At 36.0% G+C, this 19,876-nt stretch overlaps 1 pseudogene; it reads left to right on the forward strand.

Annotated features, from left to right (window-relative positions):
• Positions 1–16,335: 16,335 nt before the first annotated feature.
• LOC137763564 (ATP synthase subunit alpha, mitochondrial-like) lies at positions 16,336–18,133 on the forward strand (annotated as a pseudogene).
• The last annotated feature ends 1,743 nt before the right edge of the window (positions 18,134–19,876 follow it).

The following is a 19,876-nucleotide window of genomic DNA, read 5'->3' on the forward strand; positions in this document are numbered from 1 at the left end:
CAGCTGAGGGAAATAAGAGCTAGAACATAACAAGGATAAATACAGTAGGTGAGAAAAAAGACCTTCTGGCAACAATCCACTGCAGCGCAAAAGCTGTCTTCAGGAAGACAAAAAACAAACAGTAAGTGTAATGTCCTGAGTTATATATAATCTTACTTAGCATTTGTGAAGCAGAATAAAGCATACTGCTTAGAAGAATGCATTTTCTTTACTTTTCTGCAAATGTGAAAAGTTGCTTTCTAACTCCTTCATATTTTAAAAAAGGTCCATGAATTACTTATGATAATGCGGCTTAAGATGTTTGAGTGAATATAAATGAAATATTCAGAAACTGGCTACTGTTAAATGTTTCACTGCAGAACCTTTCTCTTTAAAAGTTTTTTTTCTTTTTAAAATCTCTGGTTTACCTCATACCTCTACTAGCCTGAAACAGACAGCCACAGATAGAAAAATTATACTTCTTTAGGCCATCCCCAACCCTACTTCTGCACACATAATGCAACCAACATGTGTAACTGAAAATGAACTGTGCAAAACGTTGTCCTCAGCATTATCTCATACCTGGTACAAGACATAATTCCTCTAACTGCTAGCAAAAATAATATGTCTTCTCAGGGAAACACGTAAGCTAATGACGTATTTGGTTATCCTTTTGAATGTTGCGATATACAAAAAGGATTGATATTTCTCCTTTGAAGTTTGTCTCTAGTCGCCAAAAAGTGTTATGTAAGTGGAACCAATTTTAAATGTCAACTAGGACTCTTTACAGTGTACAATTGTACTTCTTGGAGAAAGAGCAAAAGCAAAAAACAAAACAAATATCTTCACAGTAAAATACGGAAATTGCTCAAGCATGGAAAATAATAACTTAAACATATTTTGTGAAAATTTTTCAAAATTAGCAGACAGGTGAGAAATACTACAGAGCATCATGAAAGAAAGTCCATTGTCACTTGGGAACCAAGAGAGCCGTGTGTAAAGGGTCCATTGGCTGCCCTTCTCCAACACACTTAACTTGGTTCTCTCGTGAGTCTGTTCGACATCTCAGTGGATCTCTGAAACTACGCAACACAAATTTTCAAAGAGGTAAAATGATAACTGTCATTCAAATATAAAATGACAACCTGTCAAAGGTTTTATTTAACTCTTGATTAATGAGCAGTTCAGCCAGATGTTAAAACCAGTTTAAACGAGAATTTGAGCTATAAAAGATTATATTCTCCACCAGACAGGTTTCATTTGCATTGCCAGGAACAGGAATCATTTGCCTTGCTACAGACAGGTAACATTTGCATTGTAATCAGTCTTCTACAACGTGAATTCCATCTCTTCAAAATCATTAAGTAGCCTGGTCATACAAAGACATTCAAAAGTGTGCAGCCATAAGTAATCAGCCAATTTCTGGTGGGTCCACTAGGCACTGAAAATGACATTCCCCTGAAAGGATACACAGAATTCTTTTTTTTAAACAACATTTTCAAGTCTTGGACAATTTTTCGTGAAAAGGCATTATGATGAGTCAAATCCACCTAACGAAGACTCACTTGCAAAGTCAAACTTATATTCCTTTGAATAAAAATATTTCCCCGTATTCTGGTATTATTAAAATATTCAAAGAATTCTTTATCATTACTTTCCAAAAAAACATTGACTCTGCCGCCCATAGATTCTATCAATACTGATTTTGAAAGATATACAAGTAGAAAGTTCTCTGTTCTCTGCACTTATCTCATGTTGTTTGTTGCAGCCAGAAGGAAAGGGGTGTCCCACATCAGAGTGCAGCTGGGGATCTGTAGCTCAGAGCTCAGTTACCTACTCAATATCCATTCTCCTCTGTTTCAATATGTGAACTTCTATATCACTCCAAGTGGGCATCTGCGAGTTAATAAACTGCCTTTTTTTATTCAGCTGCTTTGCAGATCAGGGAAGCCCAAACCATGGAAAATAAAGACAATTGCCTATGACCTCCAGAAAATTTCATAAACATTGGGCTGATGAACTGGAAAACATTTCTACCCATAATGTTCCTTCTTCCTGTTCAGTGTGTGGACCTGATGATTGGATCAGAAAAGATGATGGAGTTTGTGACCTTAGTAAAATGGTGTAGCAGCTATAACATCTTTAGACTGACTACCTCTGAATTTCATGAGAGAAGAGTAAATCAATGTTATTTTGACCCTGTGTTAGCATCAACTAAATTTAATTACCAACTGATCCATGCCCACATTTCTTTAAGGTACTCTAAGTCATCCACACTGAGTCATTTTGTCATCACATATCATCACTTTTTAGAACAGAAATTCTGCCATATTCTAATGTGAAAAATATTGGATGAGGAAACTAAACAGATGGCTAGGGTAGGTGACAGATATTTGGAACTTTTCATGAATATAACTTGGCTGTGGTACATTTGTAAATAAGTTTTCTCACTCTCACAGGCATGTTGGCCAGTTCTCCTATTCTTTTTGATTCAACCCTTGGTCTAAAGTGAAATTCTAGGCTCTACAGAGACATCATGTGAAATGTGAACAAACAATGCTTCAATAAGCTCCTTTCTATAGGATCCCCAGCATAACTTATTTTTTTCCCATTCTCCTCTTTTTTAAACTTTTAATTATAGAAAACTTGAGACATAGAGGAAGTAGTATAAAGAAACATCATGTAGTTATCCCACCTCAATAAGTATCAATATTATGTTTTCTATAGCCCTCTCCACCTCATCCCTTCCCAGAGTACTTTGAAGCAAATTCCAGTTAACACTTTTTTCATCCATATTTGTTTTAGCATGTGTCTCTAAAATGCAAAAATTCTTTCTATTTTTTTAACTTAGCCAGTTTCATGTTTCCACGTAACATTTTAAGCAATAATCATTTAATATTCTTTCATTATTTTTTCTTAAAAAAATTAAAAAAAATGAATAGGCAGAGCACAGACGATATTCAGGATGGGGAAAATGCTGTATAATACTATACAGTATTTACTGTATAATACTATATCGGTGGAGATATGTCATTACACATTTGTTCAGACCACTAGAATGTACAACACCAAGAATGAACTCTAATGTAAACAACGGATTTTGGGTGATAAAGATGTGTCAATATAGGTTCATCAGTTGTAACAAATGTACCACTATTGTGAGGGATGTTCATAATGGGGGTGTCTATGTATGTATAGTGGCAGGGGGTAAATGGACGATTTCTGTACTTTCTTCTCCTTTTTGCGGTGAACCTAAAACTGCTCATTAAAAAGAAAAAAAGAGTGTTAAAAAATAGTAATAACTGCAATGGAATGCAACAGTTTAACATGAAATAATAGATCAAATGATATAAAGATCATCAGGGCTAACACCATAGAGAAAGAGGCAAGTACTCATTATGTGCTTTCTGATAGAATTTAAAGTAACATCTATGATGTAGTCTTGCAAAAAAATCAACCCCAAATCTGATCAAAACTCTAAAGCTAACTACCAATTTACAAGAAAAACCTCTTTGAAAAGAAACATATGAAGCCACACCAAGTGGATTCAATCAGCAACATCCAGACTATGGGAAACTCTATAGATAAAACCACCTAGTATGTATATATATATGTATTTTATATATGTGTATAATACATGTAATTTCACTCTCATATTCCATGTATCATCTTCTTAAATAGTTAATAAATCATCATAATTTTTGCTAATGTTCATTGGCTATTCCTAATACATCAGATGTCCTTTCTAGTGATATCATTGGAAAGGGCATTTGACATATTAGAAATAGTCAGTATATATTAGAAAAATTATTATGCTTTATTAACTTTAAGAAAGCCATATATAGGATATGAAAATGAATCGATTCTTTTATGATTATAAACTAATAAAATAAAATGGAAATTTCCTTCTACATATCAGATTAGTTTTTAAAATGTGTGGTCAGATTTCTCCAATAATACTAATTATAATATGATTTAAGGTAAATGAATTATTTACTGTTGAGAGAGCATAGATTTTTAGGCAGACATCCAATTAACATACTATATTTTGCACAAACGTACATGATGTTTCAAAGAACTAGGGCATTTGACATATTAGACATAAGCAAAATAAACTTGTAGCAATATATTTTGTCACAGATAAGTAATATATTATCTCTTAGAGTCTGAAACAGTGTTTTATGGTTATATTGCAGAAATAATAATATCAACAAACATTCTAATGGCCATTTGTCTAATCCCTTTTGTGATATACCAGGCATGGTAAGCTAGATTTCACTTGTTCTCTGATATCTTAGAAATCACCAACAGAAATTACCATCAATTTTATATGTATTCTGGGAGACATAACACACATCCTTCATTATAGGTACCCATTTCCCCCCAACCACCAATCAACACCAATCCCAGCATATATGGTTGCTTTAAAAACAGCATTAGGACCATATTCCACAAACTAATTTGAAGATATCCAGTTTAGGAATAGAAGTTTGACCAACATGGAATTGAACATCGCTCTCCTGGAAGTTTAGATTGGGATCAGAAATAAACTGAGCTAATCAACTGAATCAAAACTGCAAATAAACTCTGGACTAAGTGCTGATGAGTAAGCTTAGTAATCTAATGCAAGATGTTCGGAGGGAAGACATGGCTCTATTTACTAACATTTATTGCATTCTTATCATGTACCTGTAGTGTATTTTGTTGACTTATTCAACACTCAGTCTGAATATAACCAATTCATTTCTCTTTCTCTCCCATAGGAGCTATAAAACTAAAGCATTTATTACTCAGCCTCTCTGCAGCTAGGCTACACATTTAAATCTGTTCTTGCTGATGAGATATAAACTTTATTCTTCTCCAGAGGATCTCCTTTTGCTGCTTGGCTAATCCTCTTCTTCCTGCGTATAAAGTCAGATACGCAGGCATGCATATGCGTGGGCAGTGTTCATCCTGCTCTGAGGATAAGAGAAGTCACGTACAAAGAATGGTCCAGCAAAAGTGTCGAGGCAGACTGGTTCTTTGATAGCACCATTATCCACCTCTAACTACTTGCTGAATAAAATAAATCAATCAGGTTCTCTGTTATCTCCAGCTTTAATTTATATGGATCTCAGTACTTCTGCGAATTCTATTAACTCAGTCGTCTCAGCTACTATTACTTGTTAGGAATTGTTATTTTCTCCATTTCACAGATAAAGAAACTGAGGCATGAAGTAGTTAAACCACTGTATTAAAGTCACAGCTCTAGTATGTAGAAGGCCAAGGATTGGAACCCATAAGGTCTGGTTCTAGAACCTTTGGTCTAGTCACTACATTACGCTTCCATTTACCATGAAAACTGAGGAGAAATAGAGAAAAAAGGAGATATCTCGGATCTTCTGTGAGACAAAATGGGGTGAATTTAATTCTACACTTCACGAAGCCCATTGGAGTTTGCTCGGTTTTGGTGTATGGAATCTATGAGAGAAATATCTTAATTCGTGAGATATATTTTCTTCATCTGCAAATTATAGTTATGACTAGATACCAACCAGTGTTGTAAATGAGATAACATATGTATGGTGGCTAAACTAGTACATGTCAAAAGCAATGTAGTCCCAATGGAGTTTCATCCGATTCTCAATAGAATAAAAAATCTTATAGAAGACCTGAAAGTAGATTATTTTTAATCTATTAAATCTTTGCTAGTCTCACTGTTGTAGGGATCAAAAATTCTGGAATCACTATTGGATTACTGCTAGCCATATTAAGATACTTTGAATCCTTGGTTTATTCTTCATATTGGACTTTAAATGAAAAGATCTACCTTATTAATCTTGAGTTAGTATTTTTCAACCTACAATCCCAACAAATATCATCTTAGTGAAAGAAATCTGAGTTTTTAACTTGTCCCTGTGCCAGTTCAGAGCATAATGAAGTGATTTAAGCTGTGTGAGAGTAGACAGAGATGCAGCAAATAGGAATATTGTAGAGCCATTGATAATCTCCAGTGGGACAGACACTGAGGAATTATCTGCTTACTTGGGGTGTGCTGGTTGAGAGAAGACACGGTCCGTGGTGCATATGGTTTTTTCTTCCGTTGTGTGGTAGTCTGCCATTTTGAAATCTCTTCAGCATGTTGTAGGGCTTGAGCAATTTACCAATTTTTGACACTCCTATGAACACATACAATTATGTCTGAGAGTTAGGTCCTTGGACAAAATCGAATGAAATTTACAGCTTACCCTCCTGCCTCAAATTTTCCCTTACAGAATACTCCCCACTGACTAAAGATGCACATTCTACAAAGAAATCTTCAATAGACAGAGTCTCATGTTGACTTTCTAATATAGAACTATATCAAATCAACTCTAATCTTAAATAAAAGGCCTATGTATAAGTTATGTTTCCTTGATTTAGGTGCTTCATAATTGTATGTAATGATCTTAAGAGCAAAATGTAATATGATATATGACTTGAGCAAATCGTCCTTAAATCAAAGTAAAACGATCAATAAAGTAATTCAGTAATACCATGTTAAGGCCCCTAATGGCTTATATAATTCTTAGCAATATGCTTACCAGGTAATAGCAAAGCCATAAAAGTAGTAGTCATTTGCAAATGTTATTTTCCAAGGGAATCAGCAATAAAAGCTGATTTAACAAACAGATGTTCAAAGCTCTGATACGTGTTATGCTAATAACTCCAAAGGCTAAGCTTGATTTGCAGATGAATTCTTCTCATACCTAGTTGCCTGCTCCTATTCCCTATAGGGTTATTTTACAAGCATTTGTTACCTGGAAAGAAGTTAAGGTAGCACATCACTTTTAGAATCTCAATTACTTATGATCATACTATTAAAAAATCTAAGATTACTGTTTCTAGAGTCAATAGTCAAACGCTACAAAACTGACAGGCAGCTAATATACAGGATCAATTATTTTTAGGAAACCTCTATATGAAGATATATTGCATATGTAACAACCATCAATAGGTTAGAAGTTTTTGCTATATGATGCTTTCCACCTGTGACATCTTAAGTGGAGACTGTTAAAGAAAACCAAAGCCTAAAAGTAGTTCAAGTGGTAAAAACAGATTTTATACAGGAACTATTTTAAAAGCGGAAAGGACACCTCAGTGTGATCTCAGGTGGCCTCTGCCTGCAGCGGCTTGAAGCAGGGTTTCAGATCCCGGCCAGAGATTGAGGTCGGGCTGTGGCAGTTAGAGCAGCAAATCCCAGCCACTAGACCAGCGGCCAGTGACAAGGGCCCTGGCCCGTCAGCTGTGTAGAAATGAATTTCCACATCGAGATGGAAAGTAGTGAAGCAGGTAAAGTGCTTATTAGGAAGAAAAAGAGTACGTGTGGATAGACACACGGGCGGGCTCAGAGAGAGAGAGTCGTGCCCTTGTGGTAGTTTAAATCACTTTTATGAGGCATTTCTTCTGGGTTTCCTTTGACCAATCGTCTTGCTTTGCCTGATTCAAAGTCCATATTTGGTTTATCTCAGGGTCCTCCCGTGTGTGCGCAGGCATCTCTTAGCCAAGATGGATTCTAGCAAAGAGGTCTATGGGTAAGTTGACATCACCTACTTTGGGGTGGCGCTCCCTCCCTTTTTGGACCTCCAAGGAGGCTTTCCGCGCATGTGTAGTTGGGAAGGTCTCCTTGATGTCCAGAACGAGGAATATGTGGTCTCTTACCTTCTATCTGGGCAGGGCTCTCCTACCCCCTGCTGCTCAGCCTGGTACCCATCCATCTCCTGCCTCAAGTGTAGAACTGGGCTCAATTCTGAATACAGCCTGGGCAGGGGGAATTTATAGTGAAGGAATCGGGGGCGGGCGGTCAGTGAACGGAAAGTCACTAAGAGGAAACATCAGGGGTGAGGGGCCACCTGGCTAGACTGACCTAACAGGCTTGAAGGTGACCAGGGTGATCAGATATCAAGGGTGGGGATTCTCACTAAACTCACGTAGCATTTGCTAAAATTGGGTGATGCAAGGACAAACACAGAAGTCCAAAGGTCAAGGCCTCACTGAAAATAGGGTTCAGAGGAGCCTGACTGAAGTTTGATCAAGAGGAGAATCTTTGTCAAAACCCCATATATAAAATAGATTTTTTAAAGTATAGCTGTATGAATTAGGACACAGGGAGGCTTAACCCACCACACATTTGAGCTCCCCTTCCTCTGTGGTGGTCACTGAGATGCACCTGTAGAAACCCCAGAGGCCCACCTGTATGAGAAGTTTTGACATATTGATAATGCTGATTGCGGAGTTCATCAGACTTAGTTGTGATATCTCTCTTCAGCTCTTTCTGGGTATTGACAAAATTACTGAGGCTCCAGAAGCCTCAAAATTTCCTCATCTAAAATGTGAATAATACAAAATGTTAATAATGCAACTTACGGCCTAGGACTTATAATTACAACAAATAATTCATCAACTAATCTATTACTTAATATGATAATTGCAATTAGTGGGTTTTCTATCAATACAATGACTTTAAATGTTAGGGAAGAATTTTTACTAAAAGTATAAACAAGCAACTTACAGCAAGAAATGATTGTTTCAAATAGTTTTGCCCTGTAAGTACAAAGATACAGTTTTTAAAAAATTGAGGAGTAAAGTGAAATGAGAGATGGAGTTCATGTTTGATAATTAATAAATATACGGGATGAAAAAAGAGGTGACGTGAAGGCAATGCCAGTGGATCAGGACCTCATGCCACAGTGAGGTTCCGTGTACGTTTATTTTAAACTACTTCCTTGATATTAATCTGAAATTGAAACCGCTAGGTGGCGCTTCGGGGGGCTCCAAGGAACTCCGGTTCTTTATGTCTCAGCACAGAAAGAGTTCAGCGAGAGGCAAAGTGATAGATAAGAAGTGATTTATTAGAATAGGACACTTGTGAGGCTTACAAGCAGGCAGGCGAGTGTTGCTCTGCCCCAAGTACTTAGCGGGCTACGTTTTTATAATCACAGGAGAAGTGGGGAGAGGGAAGGACCACCTTCTTCCCCATTCTTGAGTAGACATTGCACTTGCATCAGCAGCTCCGCCTCCAGGTCGGGCAGGGGAGTTTTCTTGTCCCTACACGGTCAAGCCATGACTGTCATGGCACTATGGAAAAATTATTTCAGGTCTCAGTACAATGAGGGCCTTTCACTTTGAAATGTCACCTTTCCATAAATTATTGTTTTTTATGTGTGCAAAGGGCATGTCCTAGGGGTCATTAACTTACTGAGCTCACTGGGCAGGATGTGGGTCTCATGCCACCATTGTTTTATTCTTTTGAGGCATGTCTCATGCTTCTGTTGCATGGTTTTGTCACTACGCAAGCCGGCTTGGTTTTGTGGTTAAGCAAACCTGCTTTCTTGAGTGATCATTAACTTACTGTGGTCTCCTAAAGCCCCCTAATGTTCCCTTTCTAGCTGCAATCCCCTAATGGGATTTCTGAGCTAATTATTTGATTATCCTACTCTATCTCTATCATTATGGAGTATACTTTAGAGTGAAATGGGGAAAACAGACTTGAAAAGATACAATGTCAATACAATTAAGTAATGCACACTGTTAACACAGCATGGCTTTCTGTGGAGGACTTACAAAAAATGTACTAGAATAATGTGTTGAAATATTGAATGAGATGAGATATTACCTGAGCCAATTTTTAAAGCATGGGTATGCCAACTGGGGTTATTATTTCAAAGAATGTAATTCTCTCCAAATTGTTCAAAGAGAAAGGGATTTGTCATGGACCATTAAATGATATTTAATCATCGGGAGTACTGATGAAATAGACTGTAGTCTAAGCTTCCAGAAAAATTCCCCAAAACTGTGCTACAGGACTGGGTTGTTAATTGAGTTGCTACACCTGTTATAATCAGGAAACCATCTGCTGATCTGAGAAATGATCACACAAGTATTCACTCTAGAACCATACTGTTCTGCTACCATCAGGAAGCTGCCTGAATCAGAAGCTAAATCTGTCTTTGATTTTAACAAAATCAGTGTCTTATAATCTGCCATTCTTTCTCTCCCTAGTTATTAAGTTCTGATCTCAAGACTTACAAGATTAATAGACTTACATGAGAGGCAAAAGTGTTAGGGAAATATCACTTTAATTTTCTGGCTTCCACAATTCAGGAAGACATACTAGAGAGAGAGGTTGGAACAAATGTTAAGCAATCACATACACAGTATGAATTATCCATGAGAAATAGGGAAAGAGAAATATCAGACTGAAGAAACAGCAAGCAAATGTATCGGGATATGGAATAACATGAAGTATGTAAAAATATAAACAATGATATTAGAGCATTAAGTACAGCAGAGAAAGTGACTAGAAAACTGGAATAGGTAGACAGAGGCTACAATGTAGAGGGTTTTTATTACAAAACCAAAATATCTTGTTCCATGGGGGACGAGAATGTTCCCTTTCAGAATAGATGGCATATGACAAACACTGTGCCTCTGAATATATTGTCCTAGGGGTGGAAAAGCATTTTCCCCTCATACAATCCACTTTTCACACACTCTTTTCTTGAAGATATTTTCTGCCTGTGATTGATACAATACAGTGTAAATTATTAAAACATAAATTATGATTCTACTTTTAAGAAAAAGCCAGCTTTAGGGTTATATAAACCTTTATGGATTCCTGCTTTCATTTAATATTTAACCTCTGAGGATTATGAATTTCTTTGCAGGTATATTAAAGCATGAGATATATATTTCCCTCAACACTTTTAAGCAGATGTTATCAATAGAGTTTTCAGAACATATATTTTCTGAAATATGAGAAAATTGAAAATATAATTAAGGAAAAGAGATCCCATAAAAATGAACGAAGAGTCCTGAAAAGGAACCAAATTGAACCTTAAGAATGAAGAATATATTAAGATAAAATGTTTCACTTCCAGCTAGGAGGTAAGGGCAGATCTCAGTGCAACAACTAGAAAACATAGATGCATTACAAAAATAATATTTTTTCTTACAAAGCTAATATTTTGAAGACATCAGAAGTCTGGAGAAACCACAAGGACTAGATGAATTAAAATTCTACAGAGTAAGAGACCTTCTGAGGTAAGCTGATGATGGCTGGCTATTTCCTTCCCTAAGGGTGTTTACTTACGCTGTGCTCAAGATAAGGACCAAGCTTGGTAGCCTTTAAGGTGGTCTCCAAGCATCTCCACCACCTGATCCTCAGGTCTTTGTGTAATTACCTCCCCTGGAGTGTGGGATGTATCTGCTGACATAAAGTAGAACGTGGCAGAGTGATGTGACGTGGCTTCTGTGATCAGGGTTTGAAAAGAGGGTTGCTTATGTTTCAGATTCTTGCCCGATCATCCATGGGGAAACCAGAAGCTCTTCATAAGTCATTCCTGTGGAAAGACTCATCTAGTGAGGGGCCTTGGGCTGCCAATAACCAAGCGAGAAGGCTTGGAAGTGGATCCCTCACCCACAGTCAAGCTGTCACAGGAGACCACTGCTATAGGTATATTAACGTAGGACTGAAAATTCATGTGAGCTCTTGAGAAGGAGGCACCAACTAAGACATGCCCAGGTTTATGACTCACATTCTTATGAGATAAAATATTTTTGTTTTTTAAGCTGCTAAATTCTAGAGTTATTTGTTATGCAGCAATAGACAACAAACAAATACAGTGATTAATTCATCAAAAAGATATGACAATCCTAAAGGTGTATGCAATTTATAAATTGCAAAATAAAGTTTCAAAATAAATGAAGCAAATGTTATACAACTGTAGGGAAAAACAGTTGAAGACACAATTATAATCTGAGGTTTCAGCACCCTGCTCTTAATAGTTTAAAGAACATCTATGTAGAAAACCAGGAATGATTTATAGGACTTGAACAACACTATCAAACAGACTTGACCTAATTGACATTTATGGAAAAATCCACTCCAAAACACCAGAATGCACATCTTTTTAAAGTGAACATGGGATATTTAACAAGATAGAACATATTTTTTTGCCATAAAACAAGTTTAAAGGATTCAAATTATACAAGGTATCTTTTCTCACCAAAGGAATTGATATAAAAATCAGTAACAGAAAGGTAACTAAAAAAAACACCCTCCAAATATTTAGAAAATGGAAAGTATACTTCTAAATAACCTATAGGTCAAAGACAACTTTGAAAGAAAAATTAGAAGTATTTTTGACAGAATAAAAATGAAAACACAACAAATCAAAATTTGTGCAATGTAATTAAAATACTTCCTAGAGGGATGTTTAGAGCACTAAATGCCTATATTAGAAAAGAAAAAGGTATGGAGTTAATGATCTGAACTTTCTCCTTAAGATATAGAAAATGAAGAAGAAATTATACATTAAGTAAGCAGAAGAAAGGAAGTACATAATAAATGTAAGAATAGAATTCATGAAATATATAAAACATTGCCAAAACATATATAAAACGTTTCCTGCAACAACTTTAAAATGTTTGTTATTTTCAAGCAATCTGAGAGCTTCTTCAACATAGATTTTGTAACATTGAGTAAACCTGAACAAATTTCAAGACTGCTTTCCTTCAGATGATGTTACTGACAATAATATAATTAGGCAGATTAAATAATAAAAGTAAAATGAATCCCACCTAATTTAAAAAATAAAATATACTAGGAAATAATTTCTTACTGCATTTAAAATCATAATGGAAATTAGGACTTATTTGGAGCTGACATATAACAAAAGCACTCCATATCAATATTTGTGGGATGCAGTTAAAGTAATGCTGAAAGGAAATGTATAGGTTTAATATGAAAAAAGCTGAAAGTTAATGAATAAAAATAAGAAAGTAAAAGGAAGGAAAAACAAAAGTTCAGAAAAAAATAATGAAACAAACATATAATATTTAGAATCATATTAGCCAAAGTTTATTCTTAAGCATAAAATAAAATAAACAGGATCAACTTCTAGCAGGGTTCATCAAGGGAACATAAGTGATAATATGAACAAACTCCATTAGGAGTGAAAAGAGGACATAATGCCAGAAGCTGGAGAAATAAATGTGATAAAAATATATTACTAACTTGATGTCAATGCATTTTGAAGCTTACATGAAATGGACAATTCCATTACCAAAATTAACTGAAGAAGAAATATGAAACCTGAAGTAGATAACCATTGTAGTAATTGAATCAGTAGTTTAAAAATCTTCCAACAGGTGAAAACCAACTCACAAAAGGCATTACCAGTGGGTTCTAAAAACATTTAGAGAATAAATTGTGATATTAAACCCATTGTCCAAAGAAAAGGAAAAGTGAAGAATCAACAGCTTATTTCATGAGACTCATGTAGCATTGATGTTAAAATCAGTAAAAAATATTGGGATGAAGGCATTATAAATAAAACTCAATTATAAACACAGATCAAAAATTCTAAGCAGAACATTAGCTACCAAATGTAGCAATTTATTGAGAAATAAATATACTTCATGGCCAAATGAGGTTTAATTGACGGAATGAACTTATTAAATATTAAAATATTAGAAAATAAATCAAGTTGTCATTATTTTCACATGGTATAATGATTTTGGTAGAAATCTAGATGAAAGTATAGATAAAAAATTAAGATTGGAGAGTTTAGCAAAGATTTTAGACCTTCAATGTACAAGATCAGTTCAGTTACTTTTCACCTACCAGAAGAATATAGAGAACATAATTTTTTAAAGACAATATTTATACTAGCACCCCAAATTTTTTAAAATCTGAGGATTTAATCTAACAAAACCTATACAATATTTTGATGTATAAAATTCCAAAATATTATAGGAAAACACTGAAAAGCCCAAAATAGATACTGCTATGTGTATCTTGCAAATTCAAACGAAAAGAACAAAAAAGTAGAACAAGAATTCCTTAACCTCAGTAGAAATTAGGGGATTAGAAATTAAAACCACAATGAAATATCATTTAACCACTATACTGACAGAAATTCAAAAGTCTGACAAATATAAGGATGTGCAACAAGGACGTGCTTACTCTTTTCTTATTGGTTTGTAAATTTGTAGAAATGTTGTGAGAGAAAATGGTTGACATTATGCAAAAGCGTTGAAATGGGCCCATGTCGTATGGTTCAGGATCTAGGTGGACACCCAAAGAGATTCTTACAAATGTTCAGAGGACACAGACATTCATGGTTAATGCAGCCATATACATAATGTCAAATGTCCTTTCTAGGTTCTTTGGCTGGTCTCATAATTAAATTAACATAAGACAGATTAACAGGAGAAAAACAAATTTAATTTCTTATGTACAGGAGTTCATAAAAATATAAGACTCAAGTAAATGACCAAAGGAGGCAGATTTTATATCTTTGACAAAGAATCAATAACTTTGTGAAGAATTGACAAAAATAAAGGGGTTTGAGCTTGGAGTGGCTTATTAGTGAAAAAGTAACAAGGTTTGTTCATCCAGCTTTCTCTGCCCTGAATTCCCTTCTCTGGTAAGAAGTACTTCTCTGTACTCCTGGTGCACAGAGGGTACCTTTCACATGGAACATTTATGTCCTGCTTTCGTCAGGAACAAAGGCGCATCAGAGGGTCCTTCTTGCTCCTGCTGTTTTTTAAATAACATTAATCCAAAATAATCAATATGCCAAAATGGCATATTTTGCTTCCCTTCACATGCATCCACAAGGATGAACTACCTATTATGGAAGAATTTTCCTTTGGCCATCAAACTGGGATATGCATTTTTATTTCAGAAAGAAAACACATGCTTTCTGAATTTCACATCTGTAAGTAACCTCTTTAACCTTAATAATTATTTGGAAGATTTTTAAGATTGTTTTAACCTCTTTTACTGAAAGTATTATACTGATATTTAAGCATCTTACTTCAGCTCCTTCAAGTTTTAGAAATCAGGAAGAAAACTGAAGAGAAATTGGCATGATCATTACACCCAGCGGATTAAAGCCAGAGCTGCGATAAGAGTGCGGTTTCCCGATCACAAATTAAGTATTCAGTTTACAACATTATGCTGATATAAAAGACTTGATAGGAAAAAAAAAAAGAATAGTAATTTTACTGATTCGTAGCTATTTTGATTTCTTTATACTTTTCAAATATATTATGGTAATTAAACCAGTGTTAATTTTCCAGCTGTTCCATGTATTCTTAGATAATTAATAGTTGACCGTAGTTGAAAATCAGGCTTTTTGAGGAGGCATTTGTCATTGTTTTATTGTGTCAGTAGCTAAAATGATACACTCAGAAATGGAGAATATAGGTGGACATTACCCATTAAAGTGTGTCATTGCAGATTTTTTATATGAAACTTGTGTGCACATATTTTGAAAAGTTTTTGTGGCTTATAATTTTTAGTGTTTTTTATCTTGCTTTCTTTTTATGTTTTAAAATTTTTGTCAATATCTTTTCCAAATATTTATTTGTAAGCACTCAACAAATCTCTCATAAATAGAATGATGTTTTAACATTTTTTTTCTTTTAGAAGCTCAGCTGTTAACATTTTTGATACATCTTTGTATTTGATTTTACTCCTGACAATCATTCAGTTTTTAATTATTTTTTTAAATTTATAGTTTTCTTAAAATTTTTGAACATTTTGAAGGATTTTTTAATTTTAGTAATCTAGAATTAAACAATTTGTCAGACGATTTTTTTCATTAATTCTCGATTTTCATTTTCTACAATATCTGACAACAGTCCAATAATATGCCTTATGCTTTATTCGAGACTCTCTTTGTCTTTGTTTTTTTTTTTTGCTTTTTTAAGTCTTTATTGAATTTGATACACTATCACTTCTGTTTTGTGTTTTGGTTTTTTGGCCATGAGGCATGTGGGATCTTAGCTCCCCGACCAGTGATCGAACACGCACCCCCTGCATTGGAAGACAAAGTCTCAACCACTGGACCACCCGGGAAGTCCCTCTCTTTGCCTTTGAAATGACTTCCTCATTTGCTCCCCACCACCATGTTCCTATTACTCCGGTTCATGTCCTAATGATCTCTCTTTCAGAATCTACCTACCTCCACTTTTCCCTGTACTCCTTAAGTACAGTTCCGCATACTCTATTTTTATTTATTTATTTTTATCTAATCAAAATCTTGCAAGAACGTCCAGTTACCTCTGGAATAAGGCATAGTCATCACTGCAGCATTCAAAGATATTTACCATCTGGGCACAAAATAATTTTTCAAATATCTATTACTGCACTTCTCTGCATATATCCTATATCCAACTAGAGAAAAACACCCATTATTACCCACAGCATCCCTAAAACTTCTTGACTTCAGATTTGCTCATGCCCTTCTGAACCAAAGCTCCCTTTCTCCCAGTCAGTCCCAAGGCTGCAAACGCAGAGGAAGCACTTGAGGAGGACCTGCAAAGATGCGGTCCGTGCGCGTTGCAACGGCCATGGCCCGCGCCTTCCCTGAGCAGGCTGGGATGGTCTCCAAAAATGCTTTGGGATCATCCTTCGCTGCTGCAAGGAATATCCATGCCTCTAAATCTCGTCCTCGGAAGACTGGCACTGCTGAGGTGTCCTCTGTTATTGGTGACACCTCTGTTGACCTTGAAGAGACTGTGCACGTTTTTAAGTATTGGTGATGGTATTGCCCATGTACATGGGCTGAGAAATGTTCAAACAGAAGAAATCATAGAGTTTTCTTCAGGTTTAAAGGGTATGTCTCTGAACTTGGAACCTGACAATGTTGGTGTTGTCGTGTTTGGAAATGATAAACTAATTGAGGAAGGAGATATTGTGACCAGAACTGGGGCTACTGTGGATGTTCCAGTCAGCAAGGAGCTTTTGGGTCGTGTAGCAGATGCTCTTGGTAATGTCACTGATGGAAAGGGTCCAGTTGGTTCCAAGATGCAAAGGCGAGTTAGCCTGAAAGCCCCGATCTCTGTGCGGGAACTAATGTAGACTGGCATTGAGGCTGTGGACAGCTGGTGCCAATTGGTCGAGGTCAGCGTGAGCTGATTATTGGTGTCTGACACATTGGCAAAACATCAACTGCTATTGACACAATCATTAACCAGAAATGAGTCAATGATGGATCTGATGAAAGGAAGAAGCTGTACTGTATCTACGTTGCTATTGGTCAGAAGAGCCATAGTTGCTCAGTTGGTGAAGAGACTTACAGATGCAGATGCCATGAAGTACGCTACTGTAGTTTCAGCTACGGCCTCGGATGATGCCCCACTTCAGCGCCTGGCTCCTTATTCTGGATGTTCTATGGGAGAATGTTTTAGGGATAATGGCAAACACGCTTTGATCATCTATGATGAGTTATCTAAATAGGCTGTTGCTTATTGTCAGACGTCTCTGCTGCTCCGCTGACCCCCTGGTCGTGAAGCCTGTCCTGGTGATGTGTTCTCCCTACACTCCTGACCGCTAGAGAGAGCAGACAAAATGAACGATTCTTTTGGTGGTGGCTCATTGACTGCTTTACCAGTCATAGAAAGACAATCTGGTGTTGTGTCTGCTTACATTCCAACGAATGTCATTTCCATCATTGATGGACAGATCTTCTTGGAAACTGAATTGTTCTACAAAGGTATCCATCCTGCCATTAACGTTGGTTTGTCCGTATCCCGTGTCAGATCTGCTGTGCAAACCAGGGCCATGAAACATGTCGCAGGTACCGTGAAACTGGGATTGGCTCAGTATCGTGAGGTTGCTGCTTTGGCCCAGTTAGGTTCTGACCTCGATGTTGACACTCAACCACCCTTGAGTCGTGGTGTGCGTCTGACCGAGTTGCTGAGGCAAGGATGGTATTGTCCCATGGCTATTTTTTCTTTTTTTTTACAAAAATCAACTGTATTTATATACACTTGTAATGGACAATTTGAAAATAAAATTAAGAAAATGATTCTACTTAACAATATCATCAAAAAGAATAAAACATGTAGAAATAGATTTAACAAAAGAAGTTCAAGACCTGTACATGAGTCCCATGGCTATTGAAGAGCAAGTGTCTGTTATCTATGCAGATGTCAGGGGTATCTTGATAAGCTGGAGCCCAGCAAGATCACAAAGTTTGAGAATGCTTTCTTGTTTCATGTTATCAGCCAAGACCAAACCCTGTTGGGCAAAATCTGGGCTGATGGAAAGATCTCAGAAGAGTCGGATGCAAAGCTGAAAGAGATTGTAACAAAATTCTTGGCTGGATTTGAAGCTTAAACACCTGTGGATTCACACCAAATGCCAGTTTAGTTGTGTCATCTTTTCTTCTAGTTGCATTTGTAAAAGGATTACTCCATTACTGCAGATGTACTGTAATCATGTTAAACTAAAGGTTCCATATTGAAAAAAAAAATTCCTTCTCTTCTTTCTATTCTCCATGTTGAATTTTCACTCTTCTTTCAAAATCAATTCAATTATTAGCTTTTTTATAAACTGTAATAGGTGAAAGAACATGATGTTTGAAATAAGACAACTGTTTGGAGTTTTACATATCTCATTTATTAGCTAAGATGATCAAAAAACTGACTAAAAACTGATTTAAAAAAATCTTATCAGTAAAGTAAGTCTAACATTTGTCTTTTCTTACAAAGGGTTTTGTGCATCAATAAGAAAATGCACACTGAACAAGTCTCTGGAATAAGTCTGTAATATATATGAATCCCCTCATCTGGAAGAACTACCTTTATCCTGATGCCATTCATAGAAGATAATTAATGCTTCCTCTTTACCTCATACTCCAGATGCCCTTTTTATTTTAATAAATATTTATGTGTATTTTATTTCCTCTACAAAACTGAGTTTAATGCACTATACCATCTGACTCATGTTCCGAAGAGTACCCAAAATAATGCCCTGTACATAATAGGTTCTCCATAAATGTATTGACTGGAAGTGTATTGATCCTTACCATGGTTATTTAAGAATGATTTTGTTCAAAATGTATATTAATAATTTAGTTAGCTTTTATTTATTTTAAACATATTTATATTTAAATTTAATATAAGATACGAAAACAAAATTACGTTAGGAAGTAATTACTATATGTAGAATTTATTCTGGCCAGAATAATAGGATATGTCACACATAACAAAGAACGAATGAAACAACACTAGCTTATATGTCTTAAAATTGTTTTGATAGAAACTAATTTAGTTAAAATTATATCCACCAGTTAGGGACAAGTTTATTGTTCTATAATGGTTATCTAAATATACAAAAATAATATATACAGAATCTTTTAAGAACAATAACATTAGTAGATTTACTGATGAGGAAAGTCCAAAGCCATCTGTTAAAATTTATGTTACGTGTCTTCACAGAGCTCTGCTTCTTTTGCTAATATTAAGTCAGAATTGAATTGGAAAAGGATGCGGTTTGAGCTAGTGTATCTTCATCCTTGTCCATTCCCCACTCTTCTCCCTATTTTTCCAGCTCAGACTGGGAGTGTCAGGCATGGACATGCCCCCTGCACTCCTTAGGCTCCTAGCAGTGGGTTTGTTACTGAACTCATGTCCCGCTGCTTTCTACTCCAAAGTCAACACCCAAGAGGCCAGTGCTGGTAGAAATGGAAAATGTTGCTTTTAATCAGAAAGCTGGCAATCTGGGGAGAAGGCGGGCTCAGTGTCCTCAGAAACGAACTCCAAATATTCTGCTGGGCCACAAAAGCTTTTAAAGGGAAAAAAGGAAGTAACCTTAGTTAATCATGGAGACAGGCGGTCACAGCTGTCGACGTCCCCCACTGTGTGCAGGCTTGTCAACTCCTTGTGACCTTTCTTTAGATGCTATCTTGTTCACACAGCTTGTTCACACACTTTGTTTGCCAGATTACTCAAAGGGAAGCTAGGGAAGGGATCTGGTCATCTGTTAATTACTTATTCCTCATTTTTACCTCTTTGATCTATGGAAAAAACCAACAGGTTAGGCAAGGCATTGTGTGATCACAAGATTTGAAAGGTGTGT

The sequence above is a fragment of the Eschrichtius robustus genome, chromosome 4 (genome assembly GCF_028021215.1).
Source record: "Eschrichtius robustus isolate mEscRob2 chromosome 4, mEscRob2.pri, whole genome shotgun sequence".
Classification (NCBI taxonomy): domain Eukaryota; kingdom Metazoa; phylum Chordata; class Mammalia; order Artiodactyla; family Eschrichtiidae; genus Eschrichtius; species Eschrichtius robustus.